The following is a 27,829-nucleotide window of genomic DNA, read 5'->3' on the forward strand; positions in this document are numbered from 1 at the left end:
ATCCTGTTGTTCCTGGGCCTCAGTCGTGGGGACAAGAGGGAGGACGTCTGGGGACTCCTGCACTATGATTCGAAGATCCGCGGTAGCAATGGACAAAGTTCAGATAAGCAGCAACTCACTGTTTCAGCTACTCGCAAAAAGCACCACTGTGGTTCTCGGATACCTTGTGGGCTTTCCTCGTTTCTGGGCTCCAGCACTCTGTTGAGGTGGCTGAGGCTTGGTTAGTACTGCTTCGAGGGAGTCCGGCAGATCTTCCTGGAGCTTGGGTCCGACTTAAAAATGATGTACTAATTTCTGGAGTTCCAGCATCCACGAAGGACAGCCAGCAGGGAGATGATATCCAGGCAAGTTTGTCTTGGGGCTGTTTGGTCCCACCAACCCAAAGGGAGAAGTCGTCCTTGCAGGGTTTCTCTTGTCAATCAGAATTCAGAGCTTCAGCAATGCAGCAGGGCTTCACTGGGCAAACCAATGGTCCAGGAGTTACAGCAAGCTTCTTTTCCAAGTTCTTCTTCGGATTCCTTCATCCAGTGGTCGACACTGCCTTTGTCATGATGCCTACCCCCGGAGCACCAGGCCAGGCCCAGCACCCCCGGGAGCAGGCATCACGCCCCCGGGTAAAAGCCCAGCAGCCCTTTATAGGGGCTCTTTGGACTCTGTCCTGGCGGCGTTGGCGCCAGGCTCATGTTGGACATCAGTCCTGGTGCCATAGGTGCCAGGCTCATAAGGGGAAGTGTTTGGTGCACTTACCTGAAGCAGACCATGCTGCACACTCACCTGATGCAGACCATGCTGCATGAAGAACCAAGCCAAATGAGGCTTAGGAGGGACTATTTTTCTGAAGGAACTATTTTGTTACTTGGGTGGGGCTGTGGAAGAATACTCACCTGGAACTTCTTCCAAGGCTATTTAAGCCACGCCCGGACAGCCACACGTGCTTTGCGTTGTTCTGCATCCCAGCAGCTGAACGCTCATCGTGTCTGCTACTGCACCTGGACTCCAGCCACGCCCGCCTCGAACCTGGAACACCTAAAGGAAAGAAGAGAAGAGAAAGGTGAAAACCAAGAACTTATTCAACCTTCTTACCTGCATCCGGAATCTTCACGCCAGCATTCCTGAAGGAAGACTTAAAAGCACTGCGTTGCTCGCTGCAGCGCCACGCTTCACTCACCTGTTCCCGAGACGCCGCCCGGCTCCATCGCGGCTCTCAGCACCGGTCGCCACATCTCTGCACCTAGGAGAGAAAAGAAGAGACAAAAGGTGAGCAAGGGAACATACGAGGAAAGCCGGAATTCCAGCCATATTACTTACCGGCTTTTCTTGGTGAACCATTCCACATCTCGGGTCGGCACCGCATCTTTGGCAGGTACCGCACCCCGGCCCCTATATTTTTATTGCACATCATTTGGAACTTATGAATTTAATATTCTGTGTCCAGGCAAGTACTGTGTTCAGTAACGGCGGAACTAGGAATATCTCTCACTTGTTTTTAATTGCTGAAAGGACTAATCCCACTTCAACTGATATTCGATCAACTGAGAACATATTTTCGGTTACACATGATTTTATCAGCTCCCCAAAAGATTCTTGACAAAGTCAAATGTCACTGATACTACTGCCTGACAGTGTTATAATGATAATAAGTGTGTTACTTATATAGCGCCTTAATCCAAAGCGCTTTACAAAGCACATATTTACATACAATATCACCCAACCGAAATTAGTATTCAATTATCGACCCCGGAAGGATGAAAAGCTGAGTTGGCCTTGCCGGGATTCGAACCTGCGACCTGCAGATCACACTCAGATAGCAGCAGCGAGTGCTGAACCCGCTGAGCTATCTTACCGGCTTGTTCTCAGAAACATGTTGTCCTTGCCTCAGTGGGTCATTATCAGGACAGAGATCATAGTCAGGCTTCCCAGGGCAGAGGCTTTAGAGAGATTGCAAAGTGTGCTGGACCTGATGGTTCAAGAGAAGGAGGTACCAGGATGACCCCCATCTGATCATTGGAAAAAGGCTGGTGTGCTCACATGCTGTCAGTTTTATCTCAGAATGGTGACTTGGAAGGCTTGCACCCCGGCAGAGGTTTCTATGCTTTTGGGATGCTCTTTTGGTTCAGTACTGTATGGGAGTGCAGTCTTCAATTATATAGGAATCTTAGTATCAGAACACCAACTCAGCTGCCCTCAAAGGCTTGCATCCATTCAATGTTATTGTGGCCACCCAGTCATTTGGTGAGTGCCAAATGCAGACATTCTATGATTTCGCAGTGGCTCCAACACAGATGTGTACTCCAGGCACTCTGACACCATCACAAATGCCATGACTATATCTACAGCAATATATGTGTCCCATTCACTCTCACAGTTCCTTAAGGACACTGCACCTCAATATGTCAATATCATTTCATGGGGGCCATACAGGATTCCCATCTCTATTGAGGCCCTGTTTGTGGACACATCAGAGGAAAGTTGGGGTTTTAAGTCAGCAAAATAGCATTAATAGAGAGGCCTCATACTTGCAGTGAGGTTTAGGATTTCCTTTAGAAATTTCAGAGAATATTGCCAAAATCAGGATAATTAACCTTGGTATAGATAATGTATGTATTTTGTTTATGTGTTTCAGTTCATAAAATGTCACACATACATTTACACAAGATACTACAAATGAACTATTAATTACTTGTTTAAAATTCTAAAATACAAAATATACATCTTATATATTATCCCCATTTAAAAAAGAAAACACCATTTAAAATTCAAAATTCATCATTCATGTGCGTTCTCCAACAGATGTGATTTAAATCATTACATAGCAATCAGCTTTTATAACTACATACATAATTCCATATTTAAAATGCCAATTAGAAATCATTCCTCTCTCTTAAGAGACAGGCTTTCAACATGACTTTTTATTGGCATTTATAAATAACAAAAGCTTCACCATTCTTTATGACATGCTGTTCAGGTATAACATAAACAAAGATCAACATAACCTCAACTGGGTGAAGTTCTCCGGGGTAGTCCAGGGGAGGGGTCGCAGCAGTCTCTGGTCAATGTTACAGGGCACGAGTTCAGTGATAGCGGTGGGTTAGACAGCCATTCTCACAGTCAGAGGGGCACCTAATCTATCAGTCCATTTTCGTCAGCCAGTGGAGAGTTGGTGGCTGCCTGGCTACTCCATGAAATCTATGCACATAGTCTAGAAATGGGGTCCAGATGCTATAAAACTTGTTTCTGTTGCCGAGGTGGAGGGCTGTGAATTTCTCAGCTGCAGCGATATCCCAACACTTTACCCACCAGGACGGGGATCGCTGGGCCCTCCGGAAGTTTCCATAGCTTGGCGATTGAGATTTTAGCTGCAGTAAGTAAGTGCGTATAGAGATTCGCCAGATTGCCTGTCATTGGGAATTGTCCTTCTCCTGTGTCTCCCAGCAGGACAATTACCAGGCCCACCGGATTGTTAGGCCTGTGATAAATCAGATCTGTTCCAGGAACTCCCTCCAAAACCTTTCTGCTTCCGGGCATAACCAAAGGAGGTGGAACAACGTCCCTGTGTCTGCGCAGCCTCTCCAGCAGTGCAGCAGTATGGTGGGGTTGCATTTGTGTAGAATTTCCATTGTTATATACCACCTATAGCAAACCTTAATGGCCCCCTCTTTATTCGTTACACATTTGGACGTCTTGTGGGTGCTCGTCCAAATCGATTCCAGCTGGCCATGTCTAGTTCTCTACCTAAGTCTCTCTCCCACCGTTTCATGTAGGGCTCCTTAGACTCGGGATCTGCTCTGTCCAGTAACCTATACAGGGTTGAAATCTTCCCCCTGGGTGGGGTTGCGTTGTAAGTTCTCTGTGCCCATGCGCCCTCATCGAGTTGAATGACAGCCAATGTCAGAGTTGGGCGTAGCGGAACCTCTCGCATTCTGGAACCTGAAATTTCCTTTTGCAGTCCTCGAAAGACACAAACATGTTTTACACCTCATTCAAAACTGATTGAGCCGGTCAAGGCCCCTTCACCATTCAACCTCACCCGTGCAGTATTATTCACATGTAATTTTCTCAAAAAAATACAATATATATTCTGGGCAATATTAATGCTTTAACTTTGTCCATAATCTTACTCAACTCACGAGTCAAACGCTGCTTGAAAATCTATGAAGATAGCGTATAATACTGGAATGCGCGATTTCCCCATAAGCGAGTCCTACACTATTATTATATTGACCATGGTGCTGTCTTATGAAGAAAACCTGTTTGAAACAGGTTTAATATTCCAATAGAATCCACCCATTTCTGTAGATATTTTAATATAAATGAAGCGAAGATCTTGCTCGTAGTATTTAATAACATTGACAGTAAACGATAATTTCCAGGGTTAGTCACATCTTCTTTTTTATAAATCGGGAATATAATCGCCTTTCTTCAGGAAGTTGGAATAAGTGGACATCTTAATATCTTCCTAAATAAAATACCCAGAATTGAAGCCCATAGTTTGGTGTTTGCTTTAGTATTACATTTGCAAGCCTGTTTGTGCCAGGTGCATTCGATGTCTTTAATTTCCTTATCACAGTAGCTATAGTCTCAGTATCCAATTTTAGTACTATGTTATAGTTATACTGCATATTACTCTGCTTTATTGTTTTTTCACTTTCCTTATTTCCAAGAGACTGGGAAAGATGTTCACTCCATATGGTATGACTTATGGGGCAAACTGTTTTCCTACACCTATGCTTCCCCCAAAGCATTCCAGATGGCCTGGTTATTTTTAGAGCTAAAGGCAATATTCATACGCTGCCACTCTTTATTCTTTCCTGTAAACTTCCACCATCGTATCCAATGTTTGTTTTTTATTATTTTAATGAACTTGAACTTATCCGTGGGAACTGGCTATAATTTGACATATCTTTCTCCTTTTCGCTCTTTCATGATCCCTTATTTCTCCATCATACCGCACCACAGTATTATTCTCCTTTATTAGTGATCCAGTTTTATGAATCCCACATTTAACAGAGAATTCTAATAACCAATTTGGGATGTCTTCTATGTTCATCGTTTTCGTATTCTTCAAAATGGAAGCCAGTGCGCTTCCATTTACCTTTTCGTACTTCCAATATTTTGTATGGGTTATTTAACTCGATTACCCCCATGGATAGATCAGAGGCTACCAATCTAGGCTTCCCTATCTTTAATCACCTTAATCTGGCATGGCAATGTAACACTTGCATGATCACTTAATTCATTTCTGTCTCCTTTCAGATTAACAATGGGCCTCATTACAAGTTTGGAGTAGCCATGCCCCTAATAAGAGCGCCGGACCCGGTGTCGGTACGTCCCCATTCCCATTTGAGCCCCCATAGGGCTCAATGAGAATGGGGAGGATGGTAGCAGTGGTACTGTTCATAATGGTAGCGTTGCTACCATCCTGTTCTGCTCGCGGGTGCCGCTCTGCACGCCTGGTCAGACCAGGCGTGCAGAGCGGCACCCACAAGCAGAACTCGTAATGTGGCGGCAAGGTAACAACGGCACCGGTAGCACTACTGGCGCCATTGTTGCCTAACCACCACAGTTTTGTTTTTATTTATTGTATATTGGTTTAAAAAAACCTTTACAAAATCACATAGAAAGTCATAAAACATTAGAACACAAATATTAACACGAATATTGACATTCAAATACATTAAAATAATCTCTTTAAACTTTTCATTATATCTCTTAGGACATTGAGTCATGCTTAAAATGTCCACAAGTCTAAAATCCCTTTTCAGTATTTTTTGTATATAAAGTTTAAAAACGTTTTCGAGCCTTATATTAATGAAAATACTTAAAATACCAGAGATGCGATACGACACAAAACTGTTATGTCAATACTGCTAATCAAACCGTACATGTATCCATGCTTTTACGGATCTTGAGTCTAAACTTATATTTTCTTACCTTTAAAAAATTAGGTAACATTACATACAATAGTCAGGAAAGCTGTCACTCTGATCTTCAACGAGATATTGGACCCATGAAGCATTTCAAACCATATTTGTTCTCTTATAACATACGCGGTGTCATAGACAAATTCCGAAAAATATGTGATCCTCTCGTTAATTAACACAGGACAAACTAGCAGCAAGTGCAACAATGTTTCATTTGTCCCCACGTTTACACAAAATCTACAAGTTTTCTGATTCTCGGGAATTAATTTCCTGAAAAAACAAATTTCATTAGTATTCATTACATTGAACCTGAACCGCATAATATTATTCCGAAATTTACGAGAGGGATATTTTACAAGATATGATTCCAATTCGGGAAACCATTTCCACACAGATAAAACTTGGGAATACAGTTTAGAGTTCATAATAACTGCATTGTTGGCAACCCAGTCAAACGCTTTGATCAAAATTTTGGTCTTTGCAGGTCTCTCAATAAGACATTTGGTTGCAACTCCAATATTTGACAAAATATTTTCCACCTCTGTTTTCGGTGTGCTTTACTTTGCCCTGAGGACAAACGCTGATCGTTTAATTGAAAAACCTACCGGCGGACCGACACTGCGAGCGGCTTCTCTGCTCTTGCCGGATCTCCCCTCGCTTCCTGGAGGAGGTGGGGCTACTTTGCCCACGTGACTCATCACGTGACTACAGAGGCGCACATAACACGGAAGCTGCTGCCCGCTTCGTGTGTGCTTCACTTTGCCCTGAGGACAAACGCTGATCGTTTAATTGAAAAACCTACCGGCGGACCGACACTGCGAGCGGCTTCTCTGCTCTTGCCGGATCTCCCCTCGCTTCCTGGAGGAGGCGGGGCTACTTTGCCCACGTGACTCATCACGTGACTACAGAGGCGCACATAACACGGAACCTGCTGCCCGCTTCGTGTGTGCTTTACTTTGCCCTGAAGACAAACGCTGATCGTTTAATTGAAAAACCTACCGGCGGACCGACACTGCGAGCGGCTTCTCTGCTCTTGCCGGATCTCCCCTCGCTTCCTGGAGGAGGCGGGGCTACTTTGCCCACGTGACTCATCACGTGACTACAGAGGCGCACATAACACGGAAGCTACTGCCCTTGCGGCGTTAAGCCCGGCGGGGACAAGGCCGATAGCAGGGCTGTTGTGCGGCTGTTGTGCGGCTGTTGTGCGGCTGTTGTGCTGCTGTTGTGCGGCTGTTTGGCGAGCTGGGACGACACAATTAAGCACACAACACAGCCCAGAGCCGTGTGGGAAGCAGTCCGCGGCGAAACTAAGAGAGAAGAGGTAAGTCCTCTAAATGGCCGATCAGGGCCCTCAAACTCGTGCTAAACTAAAGCAGTCATTACAAATGCGTGACTATAATGTTAACATGAGGTCATTATGCGAGCTAGGGGGTAGACCTGACCAAACAGGGTCGCTTGAAGGGTATGATTGGTCAAGAGGAGAGCTCGATGAGCGTGTGGAAGGACAAACACTCTCATGTAATCCATCCAATGGGTCAAACCAGAAAGTATGCAATACACCAGCACTGCACCGAACAGGTGAACAACCAAAATCTTTAGTACACATTGTGTCAGAGAGTCTAAAGATTTTAAAAATAGCCTCCAGACCAGTTGATGAAACCGATATGTCCCTTAAACGACCATGGCTAAGAAATGAGCTTCCACTTCGTCCTCGAGCCGACACAGCCGATGGCGCTTTGCTGGTGGAAGCGGAGGTCTCGCCACGTGTGGCAGCCGTGGAAGCGGATCTTAGCGCCACCGCAAAGACAACGATCGACGGCCGGACTACCTGGAACTTGGAGAACAACATGGAAAGCGCTATAAACGTGATTGAAGTGAACATAACGGCCTTTCAATCGCCGTTTGACGTAACTGATATCGAGTTACTAGAATTAGAAGTACCTGTAAACCAGAGCGACTCTGGCCTGGTCAAATTCACTTTTCCCTGTAATGTCCTTGATGCCAGCGCAAGCCGGTCCAACCCTGTACACCCTACATCTACAACACGTGATGTAAACCAGGCCCAGGAGCAAACACCTAAAACGCCGCAATTGATAAGTACGCTCAATATAAATCAAGAGCCCTTGTTGGAAGCAAATAAACTAAAGCCAGAGAGAGGAAAGGGTGTACCTGGCAGCCTAATACAAAACACGTCGTCAAGATCAAACTCCCAATTGGTATTAGCAGAGTCCAGTATCCCAAAGATAAACACTCTTGGAGTAGACTTAGCAGGTTGTGAAGCCAGGCTGACTGAACGCCTAAAAGCCGACTTTGAAAAAATGAAGGAACGCCTGTCTGAGAGCTTCATAATTGACAAAAACAAACAAAAAAAAACAGTGTGCTCCTCAAATGTCAAATCCCTGATGGATGAATGGACAAATGCACATCAGAACACAGCTTCGAATAGTACAGCTCGACAATGTTCAGATGACCAAATGCGGAACAAAAACGGCGATGCTAGCTGTGGTGAAAATCTGTCTCCCCGGAATCAAAACACCATCAATCAAGCAAACACTCTTAACTTGAATCGACTTACAAATTCATCGACAGCAAGGATTTCCTCGTACTGCTCCACTCCAAACACACAACAACACATGAATAGAGCATCTAAGTCGGGGAAAGGGACTGCGGACCACGCAGCTCAAGGCATCTCCGACTCGAGCATATTGCCCGATGAAAACAACTCAGCCCATCTCCATAAGGAGGCCCTTTCATTTTCGAAATCAAATCTGTCAGCCGCAGCTGCGATACAGATACATAACAATGTCCTCACAGCAACTTCACTAGCGTTAATTCCATTTACAAAACTATATGAGAATCTCCACGAAGCAGTCCAAAATAACGGTGCATACATGGTCCAGCTTAACACCAAGCTCTCAAAACTAGAAACTATGAATTTGATGTTGCAAGACCGTCTGGATAAAGAAGCTGAAATCTCTAAATTGTGGCATAACAGATTGAATGAAATCACAGGAAAAGACAGTGCCGAAAGAAAAACAATGATGGATACATTAACCGCATGTATGAAACACATGTTGGAAACTAAGAGTGTAAAGCAAGTTAGTTTGACTGAATTGAGTACCATGGAAGCTAATAAAGTGACTCCCGTATCAAATCCGCCTGAAGTGGATGCGGCTTTCACTTTGAGCGACGGGAGTTATCAGCTAAACCTTGGAAAGGGCATCAAGATCCCCGGGGCGATCGTGACTCCCGCAGTCCAGAGTGCCGTTATTCTGAGCGATTCCACCTCCGTCATAACTGCTAATCAACTCCACAGCTGTTTAAATGCAGTACCTGCTCCTGACTCAATCGACAATGTAGTTAAAATAGCAACCAATCAGCATCCTGAAACAACCGAAATACCTCATTCACCAGTTGTTGCCCAGTGTTCGTCAGCAAAAACATCATTCGGAATTTTCAATGGGCCAGCTAAAACGCTGACGACTAAGATCCCAATGCAGAATCTGCAAGGGATCAGTTCTGGTCCTATTAATAAGAAACAAAAAGAAAAAAAGAAGCATTGTACAGTAAACAAGCAAACCAGTAAATCAAAGAAGTTTATAAGAAACTTGACTACACCTGCCAAACTTGGACTCTTCGAAAGAGGTTCTAAAGGTGAGTTAGCAAAACCAAGAAACACAAGAGAAATGAAACTGGTGGAATCCAAACCGACTACACCTCAAAAAAATAACTTTAAAAAACGTCAAAGAATAGACTCAGAAGTCGAATCTGTTCATTGAGAGTCGTCATCTGATGATTTATGCAACCTCTCTACATACTACGATGAGAACGAGGACGAGCCAAGCGGGGAGGAACTTTTCGATACTATAATCGTTCAAAACAAGATGGAAGGTGTGGTCGAATTGGCCAGGAAGACAACACTAAACCCATGGCTTGCTATCTCAAAGTCTGGCAAAAACGATACTGTACCTGAACATGTGAAATTGAGAGCATCTGAAGCACAACTGACGGGTAAATCAGTAGCTCTTCGCCAAGCAGCTAAACAAGTACAACGCCCTGTCAGCGACGAGCGGATCTCAGAAATGAAGGAGATTTTGAACCCGAAACAAACGGCCACACAGAGACTTAAAGCACAAAAACACATTGAACAGGCAACGCCCAAGGAGAACAATGCCATGGTAACAAAAATTCTTATTGAAAATGTTTTTGTAGACGAAAATGAGGTCAATCTAAATAGAGGAAACGTTATTCGACTTTTTCACTCAGTTCCAGCACTTAGAACTGTGTCCTCTCAGGACATCCAAATCGTCGAGTACATCTCTGAGACACACGCAGACAGAGTCTACCTCCATATAAAATCACAGGCGGTGCGCAAGACAATCGTATCGGCAAAAGATGAACTCTTATTCTTGGGTTTCGAAGTCTCTGAAGTCCAGACTGAAAAATCTCACATCCAGTCAGAAATCAGACAAAAAGCCTTGAACATATCGGTCCACGCAAATCGCCGTGAAGAGTTACGTCAGCATCTAATGACTGCCTCAGGACCACAACCGTCGACAAGCAAGTGGAAATCAGGAAGGACTAATCATTAGCTATGCCAGAGTTGGGAAGGAATCCCGCTAACACTGATTTCCTGGAACACTCGAGGTTTCCATCATTTGTATGCTGACTTTCCGGATGATTTGACTAACAATCTAGCCATTTGTCTACAAGAAACATGGTTGAGGACCTTACCGACTAAAGATGGATATGTGACCCTGTTAAATCCGGCAAAGAAAAATGCACAGGGCCGCCCGTTTTCTGGACTCATAACCATGATTAAAATCGGAACCGCCTGGGAAATTATCGAAACGGACAACCCAAATATCTACGTACAAAGTACGTTATTACAACACCAAAACGGGAAAAACTCAAATAACCAGTACATCCTGCTAATTAATATATATTGGTTCCTGCCCAGATAACTCCAAAAAAATTCATATCTTCCGTAACGAAGACCATAGATAAATATCAACAAATAGATGGTGAAATTTGCATTCTTATTTGCGGCGACATGAATACATCCTGGTTTGACTCAAACAGATGCTATATCGTAGAAACCAGGAAAGAAGTGTCACGCCAACAATCGAGAAGTGCACTATGGTCTCTCGCAATGGACGCACGAGATTGCGAAATGATAAATGGACGTGTAGAGGGCGACACACCACCGAAATATACCTGGAACAATATGGGCCACAAAAAAAATTTGGACTATTTCTGGATCTCAAAGCACTGGCATAAAATCAAGAACATGAGAATTTTGGAGACATTAAACAGCGATCATGATGCTCTAGTTCTAACTATGACTCTCCCTTCAAAATCAGATGGAATGAAAATGAACCAGAACCTAGAGATAAACAATGGGCATAATAGAATAAGAATAAACAGCAAACAAATAACTAGGCTGGACAAAGACTTCCAAAATTTGATATGGTCCAAGGATACAGTGCTAAATTATTGTGTGCTCTTACCATGCAGGAAAGAAATTTCTCTTTTGAAGTTGCCACCTGACAAAACACATGCCCATGATTGGAGTCTCAAAGTCAAGATGGAAAAAAAGAAACTGCATAAAGACATACATAGACTAAAAATTGAGGGAGGGGTGGGCACTGATATAAGGATAAAAAAACGCAAACAAAAATACCGCAACTGGGTGAAATCCTATGCCCATATGCGTGACCAAGAACGTGGTGAAGCCATGTTGAAGCTCATAAAATCAAACAACTGTAGAGAAATTTGGCGAATCATGAACAAATTTTCTCGTAATCAAGCCCACACAATGGCTAGTGGAGTCGCTGAGAGTGACTGGAAAAGCCACTTTAGCAAAGTGTTTGCGACTGAAATTAACCAAATGATCCCAGCACAAATAGAATCCAAAGCTAAATGGGACTGTGACGAGAATATCGAAGACATCATTGCGGCCATACTAAAACTTAACAACTCCCGTGCAGCGGGTCCAGATGGCATCACCAATATGATGCTGAAAGCCAACAAACAAGAATGGGCGGCCTTCATCTGTAACCTGTTCATAAAGATTGCAGAGCTGAGAAAAATCCCGCCTTCTTGGACAACAGCGATTATAGTACCCATTTTCAAGAAGGGTAATCAGGCGGATCCTGCAAATTACCGCCCAATCGCTTTACTCGACACAATCGGAAAGGTGTTTGCTGGCTTCTTACAAAAGAAACTCTCTGCTTGGGCTAAGTCGAAGAATATCAATGACTGCCGTCAAACCGGCTTTACCAAGGGAGTCGGCACAGAAATCAACTTGACCTTGGTAACTATACTAAAATTGAATTCCTTAGAAAAACGGTCAAAGTTATTCATGGCCTTCATCGATATGCATCAAGCATTCAATACAATAAATCGCACAAAACTATGGCAGAAGCTAACCATGTGGGGCTGCCCAGAGAACTTACTACAACCCATTAAAGCTCTACACACGACAACATCTATACAGATCCGACTAAACGAAAAAGGAAATTTGTCAGACTCAGTGATGACCCATAGGGACGTGAAACAAGGTTGTCCGATTGCTGCGTGCTTATTTAAACTCTACATCGCGGACATGCCGTTGGCACTGAAAAATGTAAAGTGTTTTCCGCCTAAAGTAAATGGACAGCACATCAACTGTTTAACGTATGCTGACGACATTGTTCTAGTTGATACAACCCAGATAGGACTGCAACGTCTCTTAACTAAACTACACCAATATATGACCACAAACGACTTAAAAATAAATGTAAAGAAAACTAAAATAATGCAAATTGGATCGGCAAAAGGCACCAAAAATAAAAAATTTGTGTGGAAGATCGATGCCAATCCAATTGCTGAAGTTAACGAAATCCGATATCTTGGGATAACGATAAACAAATCGATTCGAGAATGGAGCTGGGCACAGGATATCACACAACGTATGAAAACGCTGGCAATTCAAGGGCGTCGAATTCACAATCTTTATGGCAAATTTTCGCTAACACCTGTTAGAACATTCTACTATCAAAAGGCAATACCCGCCATTACCTTCGGGTCAGAAGCTGGGTGGAACTTAGACTATCAAATTTGGGCCAAACTTGAAAGCATGTTTTGGAAGACAGTGCTTCAGCTACCAAAACATGTTTCAATTATTGCCATTAGACACGAGTTGGCGCTAGATGAATTATACTCTAGTGTCCTTTGGAAATCTTTAGCGCTTCTACGAAAGATGCTGATCCCAAATCCTGAACCAGCATATGAAATATTTGCCTCATCAATCGGACACCCGCACATAGATGTAACTTCAAAATGGGTCCAAGGAGTAAGGGAGATTATGCTTGCTGCAGACATCAAGATGGAGTTGCTCCTTGCGCAACCCCAAATTGCAAAACGCAAGTTATATGAATGGGCCTAGATGATAAACTTAGAAAAACTAGATAAGCTAGTATCTGCACTAAAACTTGGACCTATCAAGAATCAACGGAATGTAATGCCAAGCTATTTGGTGCAATTTCCATCACGTTACCATCGAGACAAATTCCTCCGCCTGGAACTAAATGTCATTAAAGTAAAGGAAATGCTATTTATGAGACATGATCAGTCCACTTTGGATAATATCTGTAGACATTGTGGAGATGCAGTAGAATCCTCTAGACATTTAATAGCAGAATGTACAACTCTTAAAGATCTACGAACACTCCATCTAGTGAAGTTTGCGCCCTCAAGCATGAATATGGATGAGTGGTGGTTTCGCATTTTAGGTGGAAGCTCGGTCCACTTGACATGTGCAATCGTAAACTTCATGGATTCAGTGATACATTGAACAGAAAGTGATGTCGACGATAGCGAAGAACGGCGAGACCACCGAAATACAAATAAATAGAGATGGGAAAGAGAAAATGGGAATAGCTCTGAAGCACTGTTGTAATCAAAGTGAATGTTTTGTAACAAAAGTTTGTAATAAACTATAATTTACAAAAAAAAAAAAAAAAAAAAAAAGTTTTCGGATTTATCATATACTCCTTGTTACATCATCTTTAAATAATTTATACAACAAATGTTTTCTTGCTAAGACACACTTTCTGTATAACATAATTTTTTTGCATTCCATGATACCTTTTAAATAGCAAAGACCAAACTCTTATCTTATAATTTCCATTGGCATGCATTTTGGTTAAAAAAACTAAACTTTTATCCAGATTGCCGCCACAATAGTTTTTAGGTATGGAGAAGGTTATCTGGGAAACATTCAAACCCATGCACCAATCTTGAAATAACCTTCAACGTATAGAAATCCCGGCAACCAGACATACTAAATTGACCGAATTTTCTTCAATCACTCTCATTTGCTTGCCTGGTTCAATAGCCTTTAATTCTAAGATTTTTTCACAAAACTATGCATCATAGTACTTGAAAAGGAATAACCCAAGAATCCAAGTGCTTTCTCAAGACGGATACCGGTTCCTTCGACAAAGCACACTGGATTGTAACATTTCCTGTTACTTTGTCCTAAATTCATGACTACAGATTCAAGAGGATTGATTTTCAATTTCAATTCACCTATAAACCTTGAAAACAAATCAATAAGCCTTTGTAGGCCAATTTTTTGATCGATCAAAAAGCAGGAAGTCATCGGCGTAGGCAAATAATTTTATGGCGATTTGACCGACCTTTGGAGATAACAAGCCAGAGGATTCAAACACTACATTTGCTCCTGACACATAAAGATTAAATAGAATCACACATCCCTGCTTAAGACCATTCCTAGACCTTATTTCTTTTGACATCAACCCCTCATTGTTCAATCTGACCTTCAAAACTGTATTGGAATATAGATGTATAAGCATTGAAAGTAAACCTCTTTCAATTTTCAGCGCAGCAAGCCTTCGCCATAGCAGTGGTCTATCAACCATATCGAAGGCTACAGAAAGATCCATTGATGCTGCATACAATGGTAGATGCTCTTATTTCAATGCTTTACTTTGCAGGATGGAGGCAAGTAACCCCCCGCATCTGCCCCCAAACCTTTCAGAAACCCAAACTGCCGTATATAAAGGATTTCATTCTCATCCATACAGCTTATAAAATTTTCCAATATAATCGATGAAAATAACTTGGTCTCCATGTTGATCAGAGAAATTGGTCTGTAGTTCAAAGGACTCAGACGATTGCCTTTTTTAAAAATGAGGAGCACATACGATCATTTCCATGAATCTGGCATAGACTGTGTCTCAATCGCATCATTAAAAATAAAGAAAAGTGCCCTTGCCCACAAAAGTTCCTTCTGTTTGAGCGTGGCACAAGACAGATCATTCAGACCTGGAGTAGTGGAAGATTTCATCTTCCTAATTGCTCTCAAGATTTTGTCGACAGAGACATCTAATATCCATCTATCATTCCCGTAAACATCTATTGTCTCACCATGTTCCGAGGGCGCATGTAGATTTTCAAAATAGTCACACCACACTCTTTCACTAATTGGGTTGATGTTCAGTTGGACTTGGGAAACCTCAGTACTGTTAATGAGGGCCCAGTCATTTCTGGAGTTTGTCTCCTTCATTGCCTTAAGCATTGCTTCGCCTTCCATCTGGGATTGGGAGGCACGGTGTTGGATCCTCCAGTTCTTATAACACTGGCGACTCAATCTACACTGTTCTTTGTAAGTTGACAGGGACAGATTTTGTCTTCATTACTCGTAATTCCTTGTTCAACTGGGCTCTGTGTTGCTTATTGTCTAAGTTGTAGGCATGTTTGTGTATACTTTTCCGAGATACTCCACTTATTGATTGCTCAAACCTGGATATAATTGAATACAGTAATCCCCCAAAAGAAGCAACAGAGTAGGTTTCCTTTTTTGATTCCATAGATCTTTTTTCAAAGTCGTGCAACATCAAATTATTGAATTTGGCTGTCTTCATGGTGTTCCATTTTACTCTAGTGCCTCTGACATTAACAACAGTTTGAGCACAAATACGCATTTCTATGATTAAGTTGTTTCCTTAAACTCAGCTTGATTGATAGCATAGCATGATCACTATATGAATTGGGTTGCACAATCATGTTTTCGGTGCCCACAATTAGATGTTCACTAGAGAATATGAAATCTATGATAGAAGCCTCACCATGAGCATTCCAAGTGGGTTTGTCTTTAAACAACTTTGACCATCCCCACAATCTTATGAAACTAAGTCATAAAGCACCTCTATAACATTTATTGCCTGTTTTGGGACCATTGGCTCCCCGGGCCGTTAAACTCCAATCTAACTCCGCACTAGATAGATTACAATCGGCGTTCAGATCACCAGCCAATATTATAAGACCGCCTGGTGTGGATTCTAGCCAGTCCTCTATCAAAATATTCAATTCTTCAATCATCTTTGTCAACAATAGACCGTCATAGTCAGCACTATTCCAATAAATATTTATAACCATTAGGTCAGCAGAGCAGTCTCGAGTTATTGAACGAAAGGTGGCCACTATACAAGAGGTATGCAGATGTTTTTCCCACTGCATTGTAATATCTTGATTATTTCGAAATGCAAGAGCTAAACCACCTTTGGTGCGGCCTCTTGGCCCACATGTCCCAAGAATGCACAGTACAACATACCCATCCCAGAGCAGAGGTCCACAAGCCCATGTTTCCTGAATGAGTAGAAAGTCAAAGTCTTCTAACAGATTACACACTTTTTTATTTGAAGCTAAATGCGCATGCCCTCTTGAGTTCCTTGTAGCAAACTTAAAAGGGTCTCCTTCGCTAAAGGGGCTTACCCATATTCTTCAATTGCTCAAGAGATTCCCTGAGTGACACAGCTAGGGTTCTCCATTCCCTCATTTCCTTAAGGGACATTACATCAGCTTGACCCTGTGGGGTGTCCTCTCCCTTATCCAGTTTTGCTGTATGTTGATGTAGATACTCTGTATTATTTGTCACCCCCGTTATACCTTGAACTTGATAATCGTATGTGTCAAATCCCCTCTTCTGTAAAGATCCCGCTTCTTTGAAGATCAAGGAATGAACTAAAGGAGACAAAATCACCAAACGTACAAAGTCGAACCTATGAATATAGTCCACCAGTTGTATGTCAGAAGAAGTAATAAGTGACAGTTCAGGTATGTCTCTAAACAAGCTCAGGATTTAGGGTCTATTCAAGGCGGGAGAGTAACCATCGTCAAATACATAATACAAGATCAAACTCGGATCATTTGGAAAATGTATCTGATGAAAATGTACGTTTGAGCCGCCTGTGGGAAATCTACTCTGAGCCTTTCGTTCATATGTGATATCCCTATTCCTCCCCTCACCCTGAGCACACTGGTGGTTAGACCACTCCCTCACTTCATTGTCTGGCTCTACATTTCCTCCCACCTGCTCTCTATTTTCTTGATGTGAAATACTGTGTGTTCTTGTCTCAGGCTTAGGAGTAACAATGTCAGCTGATGTTTTATGGTTTCCCCTTGGTAAACTTTCTGCAGCAGCCATTTTCTCAACTTTTTGATTCAGTATGTCCTTAATAATGGTTTGAACAAAATCTTCAGTGAGAAAATTGATTTCGACTCTTTTATAGAGTTTGTGTTGCACTTCTAACTGGACAAGCATTTAATGGTAGTTCCTTGCTTGCTGAGGGTATCTGAAGGTCAACATTACTTTCTGACATCCCTTCTGGCGTAAGAGCATTGGCACTACTCGTTGTATTAGTGCTTGAGCCTTCCTTTTGTTTTAGGACCCCCCCTTGTTTTCTGAATTGACCCCATTATCTCATCACTTTTTCTTTCTGCATTGCGTTCCCTACCCAGTATGGTTGGACTTATATAACGGCCTTCCTCGTCCCTTGGTTGTATCTTTATTCGAAGAGGGGCGTCAGGATTCTTAAATAGGTCGAATATATCCATTATTCCCAGTTCAAGGTTCTTTAAGTTGGTATCGATTCTGTCGGTAACTATTTTGTTTTTTAGGACATCAGACAAGTTTGTTTCTGCTACGGAGTAACCAGGCCGATTCAACCCACTACAGTGGTCTTTGTTTTCCACCGGCAGTGGAGCCTCGTTTGGATACTTTGTCTCAGGCTTTTTTACAGGAGAGTCAATTACCAATATTGCATCATTTATGACTTGATTCCAATGCATGGCGGCACGCACGTTACTATCCCTCAAAAACTTGACAGAGGATATATTTAATGCCTTTTGCGCTTGTGCTTGTTTGTGCCTATTTTTATTCCATTTTTTGGGGGGAAATATTTATATTGAATATGTCAGCAACCTTATTAGGATCATTTGCAACAGTGGGGATCTGTAAATCCTGAGTATTGGAACATGAAGCCAGTGAATCAGGTAATTCAATCAGACTATGCTCCTTCCCCTTATTCTCTTCCACTGGCATACAAGAAGAGGCGGCTGCTTCGTTTTGTAATTGCCCATTGGAAATAGCTATAGGTTGTTGCTTTTGTGCATTGCCACTTCCCCCCATTGCTGGAGGGATCATCTTTAAAATGTTTTCTGAAAACATTTCAGGCCAAGGAGTTAAAGCAAGCAGTATTTCATTTAGAATTCTGGTCTGTGTTTTGATTTCCTTTAGTAACTGTGGATCCACCCCACTCATACCCTTAACCTCGTATGTGCAAGTTTTGTTATTCGCTTCACCTACGGCTGTTTCAGGAATTGTGGGCAGTATGGCATTGGAAATCTGTGTTGATGCATCAAAATGCTCAGATAGACCAAGTAACGTTATTTCCCCAGACGTGAATATTGGAGGGGTGTCCATAAATGATAAACCAAGATCTGTACTTCTCGGTTTAGTGTGATCAAGTGAACCCACATCCAGGCCATCAGTCCTTCCCAGTCTCGTTTCCTCATAAAATAGAGACTGTTAGGACTCTGGAATATCTTGCTTACCCATTTCCTCAAGGTTTTGTATGGAGGAATTTTGGGCACACTCCAATAAATCTTCATCCGTATCTGAGGAATCCGGGAGTGCTCATTCGTCGTGTTTTTATCGTATTGGTTGGCATTGCACTGTCAAGTTTGCACCCTGCGATCTTTCTTTTCATAACAGCAAGAAACGTACACTGGACGGCACTATGGGAAGACACTTTCACTTTAAAGTCCCAGACTTACACGACTCAGACGGAAACACTTATCTTCCCAGCAGCCTCTAATTAAGGCAAGCCACACCTCGTGAAATCCTTCGACTTTTACAGACATCCACACGAGTAACTCGTAGCCTCCCACTCCGTTTTGTATCGAATTGTAAACACTACTGGATTTCAATTGCATTAAGCGCCAGTGTTTCAATGTAGTAGTATGCCGGCTGTTCAAACCTTCTTTGCTTAGCAAAGCCTCCCCAGAAAATCATTCTGTTCTTTACAAACATTCCGACAAACAACAGACATTCAGTTTCAAATTACATGCACACTATCGCCATCTAATAGCTTCAAGCGCTTCCAGTTCTTGTTTGTATGAGAGGACAGTATTGTATTATCTTCTGGTTTGATCTCACCCGATCCTTTCACGAGAAAAGCCTTGTTTATTGTTCACAAGTCTCGCCATATTCTTTCTTGGCTTTTCCTTCAATTTCCCTGGGCTATATGCCGATGAAATATATGGCCATGCACCCAGCACCGAACAACCTCAAACCCGTCAGCACCCTTTGCACCTCCAGGCTTAACGCCTCAGGGTGGCAGCTGATTGTGAAGGTATAGCTCGTCGGCCGGGGCCGTGAGCAGACCACTTGAATGGAATGTGGAGGGCTCAACGCTGCTTTTCCACTACGGCGGCTCCGTGTGGCAAGGACAAGAAGGTGGCAGCAAGGTGGCAAACACCAATCCCCAAGAAGCGCAAGCGCCGCTCCTGATGCCTCAAAGCGGTCAGCGCCCTTAACACCTCCGGGCTTAACGCCGCAAAGGGTCAGCTGATTGTGAAGGAATATGTCATCGTCGGGGGGCGGGATCAAACCGCTTGAGTGGAAAAAGGGCTCAACGCTGCTTTATCGCTGCAACAGCTCAGCGTGGAAAGGTCCACAGACCCACCAATCCCCAAAAGACCCAAAAGGCACAAACAACACTCCAAATGCCTCAAAACGGAGAGTGTCCTTAACACCTCCAGGCTTTAGCCGTTATGTTCGCGTCAATAATTCTCGCCGCCCTCAATTTGTGCCAGGGAGTCAGGATCTAAATAAAATTAGTAAGTGACAGGGTCGAATTTGTCTAGAGAGGAGATAAGAGTTGGGAACTTCAAAGCTCAGCTCCCAACAAGCCTTCCGCCACAGTTGTAATGAGGCCCAATGTCTGTAAAGTAGTCTTTTTTGTACCACAATGCCAGGTATTGTTCCATGGCCGGGCATCCTTAACCCTACCGTTCATGATATAGAGATCCTATTCCTTCAGAAAGTGCACTCAATTACTACCCTAAGTGGATACTTTAAATTGTCTCACCATACTCCAACCATCCACTTGTTCCGCAACCGGGAAATTTTCCCACCATATACAATAGCAATTCAAATCTCCCCCCATTATTCTATGCTATGCTTGTGGGCTCTGCAACCTTTCAGTAAAATCAAGCTCTAGTTCTTCTTGAATGTACTCCCAATGTCTATCACCAAGTGGGTTGAACATATTAACAACTAATGTCCAACCCTCATCCTGTGATAGTAGGTTCTCTAGTTTGATTGCCTGAAAGAATGTGTGGACATGGGCATGAGAGACCTGTCGTGAAGTTAATGTTTGTTTAATACCGTTAACTAGTCCTCCAGACGGTTTTCCTTTTTCACCCTTTTTTGCCAATGTTTGATATATGACATACCCTTCCACCAAGATTTTATCTCTCAACCAGGTTTCCTGTAATATGAACATCTGGTTTCTCATTAAGCAAGCCAGGGACCTAGCGGCAGTTACAATAGAGGTCAATCATTGGGCAGGTAAGGAAAAGGAGGCCAGGGTTTCTGCTAGCCATTTTATCACGCTTTGGGCTCATCTTTAACACAGGTCTTCACTTCAGCTGTCAACATCCGTGGCACCGCTAAAACTCAGCCTTGGTTTAATGATGAGCTAAAACTGCTATGCCAAACAAAGCGCTCAGCAGAATGTGAATGGCATTCTTCCTACTCCCTGGTGGATAGGACAAACTTCATGCACACATCTAAGCTTTATCACCTGGCCATTCAGTCTGCGAAAACTGCCTTCTATACACAGAGTGTGGAAGGCACCCAGAATCAGCCTAAATAACCTCTCAGTGGTATGGGCCTTATCGTCCTGTAAAAAGCCTACATGGGACAGTATTCATACTAAGGCCCCCTGTGATGTGATATCAGACGTTTTTTGCTGACAAGGTCAGTCAAATAGGGAACCAGATTAGATTGTCTAGCCAAGAACCCTCGGGCTTCCCATTTACTCTCCACAGCTTCATGGTCGGCTTTCCCTACTTTTTCAGCAAACAACATCTTGGCAGATACCATGCGGCTCAAGCCAGCATCCCTTTCTGATGCTATTCTTCTTGGCTACCTAAAGAGATCATGCAGGCTATCTCTTTGAAGGTTACGCACGCAGTCAATTCCTCATGTTCCTTAGGTTTGATCCCAGAGGAGCTCAAACGTTCTGTGGTCATTCCCCTTTTGAAAAAGCCCATGCTTGATCCTTCCATTCTTGCCAACTTTTGGCCTATTTCTCTACTCCTTTTTTCATGATACTGCTCGATTCACTTATATCCCATCTGCTCACTTCTTTCTTGGAGGTCTCTAATGTCTTAAATCCTTTTGAGTCTGGATTCCGCCCTGGTCAAGGTACAGAGAGTGTACTTGGCTCAGTCTTTGAAGATCTAACTCACCTAGTTGATCATGTGGCATGGGGGGCTTGATCCATTTGGATCTGTCAGCAGCATTTAACACAGTAGATCACTATGTGCTGCTGAGCCACCTCTCCCTGGCAGGCCTCTTGGGGCAAGTCCTCTCTTGGTTTACAACCTTCCTCACTGATCGGAGCCAGACACTAACTCTTTCCTCTTTCTCCTTGGCTTCTACTTCTCTCTCTTGTAGGGGTCCCGCCGGGGCTCCTCTTGTGACCCGTGCTGCTTAATATCTAGGTTCAGCCTCTTGTTATGCTCATCCATGCCCACGGCATCCGCTGCTACTTCTATGCTGATGACACCCATAACATCATCCGGCTGGATGGGCCGCAGCTGAGGAGCTGCTTGGTGGCAGGGGTAGTTGCATGGGCTGAACTCTGAGACAAGATGTGAGTCATGGTTGTTGGCTCCTCTCACACTCTGCAATGTAGTCTGCCTTCTTTTATTCCTGTCTGGTCATCAGCTTTCTGGCCCCACGTCTTGGGTTCCTGTCCGCTGCTGGTGCTGGAGGTGAAACACATAGGGTTTAGATTTCTATCATCCCGATGCACCTCAACACAGGTTAGTACTGTATGTAAGAGTGGTTTCTTCTAACTTAAGGTTATTTGCAAGGTTCTGGCTTTTCTCACCGCTCACTTACACTCTTTGGTGGTGGCTTCTCTTATTCTCACTCACCTGCACTACTGCAACTCTCTGTTTCTTGCCCAGCCCCTCTACTTGTCTGATTGCCTAAAGCTACATCAGAACACTGCGGCTGGCATAGCCACAGTGACCCTCTATGGCTCTCACATCTCACCAGTCCTCCGCTCTCTTCATTGGCTGCCAGTTCTATGAGTTCGGTTCAAGTCCCTCTGTATCGTACAATGGGACTTCTATGGTCAAGGGATGGAGTACCTGCAGGAAATGTTTCATCCCTATTTACCGACATGTCCTCTATGCTCCCAAGATAACTGTCTCCTCCCCACCCTGCATTATGGTTTGGAAAGGGTTGACAGTCGCTCTTTCTCAGTCGCAGCTGACAAACTCTGGAACTCTGTCCCTTTCCCTCTCCGAGCAACAAAGGACCATCTGGCCTTTCATTGTGCCTTGAAAATAACCTCTTTTAGGCTGTTCTGTTCCCCCTTGCCTTACCCCTTAGCGCCAAGATGCCAATGGTGTATGTGCGCTTTCTAAAATTAGTTAACATAACAGAACACGTCTAATTCAATCCCAGCTGCCAGCAACTGTCTGTTATTGCTTCTTATTAAGTCAACAGTTGCTGCACAGCCACAGTGCACCATGTTGACATTAGGATTAATACATTATAGGGGCTCAATGAAAACAAAATCTTCTGTGTTTAGTACTCTCAGTTGTGGAATTGATTTTAACGCTCTTAAGGGACCTGAGCGATTTAACCACTTATTCCTTGCCCTTTGATTTAAATTGTTTGTGTTAAAACAATTTCCATCACCAATTTTCACACAAGGGGAACCCCCTCCACCTTTAGAACCCTCAGGTATTGCTAAAGATTTAAACTGTGTAGCATTTTTATGGTCCGGAGTGGGACAACCATTAGCTCCATTCAGAACGGTGTTGTTGACCCTATCCAACGCTTGATCAGAGAGTTCAGAAATATTATTCACTGGCACAGTTTCATTAATTGCTACATCATTGATTAGCCAACTCTTTAATGTTTCTGCTTATTTTCAATGTCTCTGCTTAGTATGAGCTGCTTTTTTGTGCTTGTTTTTTAGACTTTTCGGTTGCCTATCTTAGATGAGTTTACGGGATTAGTGGGCTTTTTCTGTTGAACCAAACGCAGCCTCATCATTTGTCTATTCTCTTTTCTAGTCATACTTCGTTCTGGGATTGTAGAGGGAGGCACTTCTATACTACTCGATAGTTGTTGATCTCTCTCATACATTTCCACCTTAACTACCTATTTGTTCAGACTTTCAGTGTTCTTGGTGGAAGCATTAACATTTCTGTTCATGTCTACGTGAATAAGCAATGGTTTCATATTGTCAACAATATTGCCACACAGTTTTAATAATATTTTCATGGCAAACTCAGTTCTGGGCATATCAGAGTGCATTTCCTCCCATCAACGTGTTTCACTACTTTCCACGTCCAAGGATCCCTGTGATGCTGTGCGTATTAATACGTTCAGAGAAGCAGATATTCTGGCCGTGTCCTGAGTCGGTGGGTCACTCTATTTCAAAAATACCCTATCAAACAAAAATCTGGATTGAAAGTGCATTACTACTGGATTTTGCCGAACATTTAAATCCTCTTTAAATCCTCTTAAAATGCAGAAAATCCAATTGTACCCAGTGAATAGCATTTGGCTTCTTTTTGGATTCATGCAGCCGAAATGTGTTAATTAGAATTCCTCAGTGGAATGCAGTCCCTAAACAATCCAAGCAATCCAATCCACAAACAATCCAGTAAAAATCCAAAAACAATGCAATCCCCAAACAAGCCACTAAAACTCCAAAAGCACTCCAATCCTCAAATAATCCAGTATAAATCCATAAACAATGCAATCCCCAAACAATCCAGTAAAAATCCAAAAGCAATCCAATCCCCAAACAATCCTATTAAAATTCAAAAGCAATCCAATCCCCAAACAGTCCATTAAAAATTCAAAAGCAATCCAAGCAATGGATTGCATTTGGCTTTCTTTTGGCTTAATACACCCGAAATAAAATATGTTAATTAGAAATTCTTGCTGGTAGAATAAATGCAATCCCCACAAAATCCTATAAAAATCCAAACACAATGCAATCGCCAAACATCCCTATAAAAATCCAAGAAGCAATGCAAACCCAAAACAATCCTATGAAAATCCCAAAACGATGTTAACTATAACCCTGAAAAGAAACCCTCCTGTAGGCATTACACTCATTGGGCCTCATTACGAGTTGGCGGGTAAAAAAAGCTTATTACTGGCATTCCGGTGCTACTGTGTCCTTGCAGCACTGGTGCCGGAATCTACGGTAGATTCCGAGTCATTGTGCACGCGCACACCGGCATGCCGGTAACGGCAGTAATGGCATGCTGGTAACAGCCCCAAAACCCCCGATAGTGGCATCCTCGATGCCGCAGTCACTGACTCTGGCACTGATGAGACCGTAAACACTGTTACCAGCAATACTGGCACCGGAGACAACGTCACCGCACCGGAACGGGAAATCCACTCGTGGCCATCTTAACAATCAGAATCCATTGGAATCCTCGAGTGGAACTGAACTGCAAAGTGCCCAGCTACACTGAGGACCATGTCAGGGACACAAGGAACCGTCAGACGCCGTAAACCCCGCTTCAGTGAGGCAGAGCTTAACATGCTTGCCAACATTCTGGTGGAGCATGCAGATGTAGTGTTTGGAGGAGACTTGCGCTGCCCAGCACAGATCCAGAAGAAGGCAATATGGACAGAAGTTGCCTCAAAAGTGTCTGCGGTGGGTACAACACCCAGGATTGTGAAAGACTGCTGCAAAAGGTGGGACGTCTTGCGTCTTCGCGCCCGGAACATCTTTTTTTAGCTGAGCGCAGCCAGGGGCAGGCCACAGGAGGTGGTGCACCTTCACCAATCAAATTGCAGCCATGGGAAGAAACATGTTGCAGAGTCATAAACATGGAAAGCATTGAGTGGGCCAGAGATGCGGAGGAAGTAGCATTGTCGTCTGGAGATGCCAGTGAGTGACCATGACTTAGATACCAAATCACAAAAATGTCCCCCCAATGTCAATGGTGTTTTCCGAATGACGGGTCAGTGCCACCAGATACCTGCTGCCTTGCCACACACCGACAGCCCCATAGCACGAAAACATGTCCCTGCCAGGAAGACTGGCAACAAACCCTTCAGACACACCTCACATGTCCCCTGTAATGCACACACAACAACCATCAGCATGCACACAAATATATCAATGTCCACAACCTGCCCTCAGCGCCATATCAACTCATGGTCAAATCCACCCGAGGCAAGACGCATGCATCATTGCCACCATTCGCCCACATGTCACCCCCACCATGTCCCTTCCCGCAGACTCAACATCAATGCAGCAACATACACAAGTCGCCCACATCCCCATCACATGGAAACTGCACATGCCCCTGAGCCATGGCCACATGGCCACAACACCCATGCCAGAACACTCCAGTTCCTCAGCCAACAGACACTGCGCCATCCATGTCCACACTGCAAGAGGTCCCCACACTGTTCCCCCCACACTCATGTGTGCACCATGCCTTGTACTACACTGTGAGCATGACAATGCACATGAACATGAATGTACCAGCTTTGATGCATGTCCCATGTGTTCACACACATCAATAATAGGCTGCTGCACTGTCCCCCACAGGCACCTCATCAGGAAGCGAGGGCGAGCTAGCCACAACAGCACGTGGCTGGAGCAACAAATCTACCACCAGCAGCCAGGAGCCATGCACCAGCAGCCCTAGACCAGACCGTAGCTCAACATTGACTGCTCATCCCCCCGCCAACACTATACGCCTGTCAGCCAGCAGCAGCACAGCAAGTCCAATACACCCGCAGACAAGCATCCCTGCAGACCGACTGCAGCAGTGTCCAAGCCAGCATGTCAGCAGAAAACACCCATTGGCAAGTCAGCACATCACCATGCCGATCCAGTGTCACCAGTCATGAGCCTGCCCGAAGACCCACAATCCCCTGTCCTGAGCATGCCCGGAGAGCCACTATCCCCTGTTCGGAGCATGGCCGAACATCTGGATTCATCCACACCCAGCCATCTCCACCACCCAGGGAGTCCAATGGATGACACATGGGCACGCAGCACCGTTAAGGCCACTGGGTCAGGCACACAGGGCAATGTGCCCAGGATGAAGAGCCTGTGTTCAGTCCACCAGGCCCCTGCAGCCCACCAACCACCCTTGCCACTGCCCGGACTGCGCCACATTCGTGACATTGAGGTCGCCACAGCTCAACGGAGGAGCGCAGGAGACTATGCATGCCCTGGTCAGCTGCTACCTCATAGAGGCACAGCTGACACAGCTGATGATGTAAGAGAACACCCTCAACACTGTGTGCATGCTTGACAGGGCAACTGAGGCCGTATATCAACTGGCAAGGCACGTGTGTGAGGGCAATGAGGTGATGTCCACAATGGCAGAGTCAATAAACATGCTTGTGACTGCAATAGCTGACCAACAGCACATCATTACACCACCGGCCAAATCCTCCAGCGCAACGCCAAGCAGCTCCACCCAAGGAAGCCCTGTGCCCCGCTCGCAGAGACTGACTCGGTTGCAGGGGCCTCAACCCCATTCACCAAAAAGGGGCCTCAAATAGTCCACGGTCACCAGTGCATGTGTGGAAGTTGTTGTTGGGGAAGGGATGCGGCCGTCATGGTGGAGGTGGCAAGGGACATGGGGGTGGTGTTTGAAGGGTGGGGGAGTTTGGAAATGGGTAACTGGGGGAGGGTGTGTTGGGGAATTGTGTGTGGGGACATGGTGGGGTAGTTTGGCCAATTATCAGGGTAATAGATGTCTACATTTTGACAGTTATATTCTGTACATAGTTCACAAACCTTCAATACACCTGGTGTACAAATAAATCAATTGTCTGGACATTCATTCTGGAGTGTGCCACAATGTAATCATGCGCAGTGTCCAGCACCCAGTGTGACCCACCCTCATTTCCATGTCTCCCACATTTCATCAGTTATAATTTGGAATCAATGCTTGACGTTTTGCATGCCTGCCAATGCATAGTATGCTGTTTCAGAGGCATACTCCTAATCCACAGTCTGTGGAAAAAAAATATATTGGGGCCCTTCCATGTTTCATGTGGGAATCTAGCACCTGGTTGAGCACATGGGAGATACATAGTTTTGCGATGCCATGCAGCTGCCCTACTGTGTGCTGGTAGGAGCCTGTGGCAAGGATGTGCAGCACAGACACTAACTTCAACAAGGGGGGATACCTGTCCGGATGTTGATGCGGCTTACCAGGTTGTCATGGATGAGGTACACTATTGTGCATGTGGTGTTCCTGTCCAGGCGGTACAGGGTGTGGATCTGTGCAGCGGTTAGGTCAAA

This window comes from Ambystoma mexicanum, chromosome 3p, assembly GCF_040938575.1.
Source record: "Ambystoma mexicanum isolate Mex_15411 chromosome 3p, UKY_AmexF1_1, whole genome shotgun sequence".
In the NCBI taxonomy this organism is placed as follows: domain Eukaryota; kingdom Metazoa; phylum Chordata; class Amphibia; order Caudata; family Ambystomatidae; genus Ambystoma; species Ambystoma mexicanum.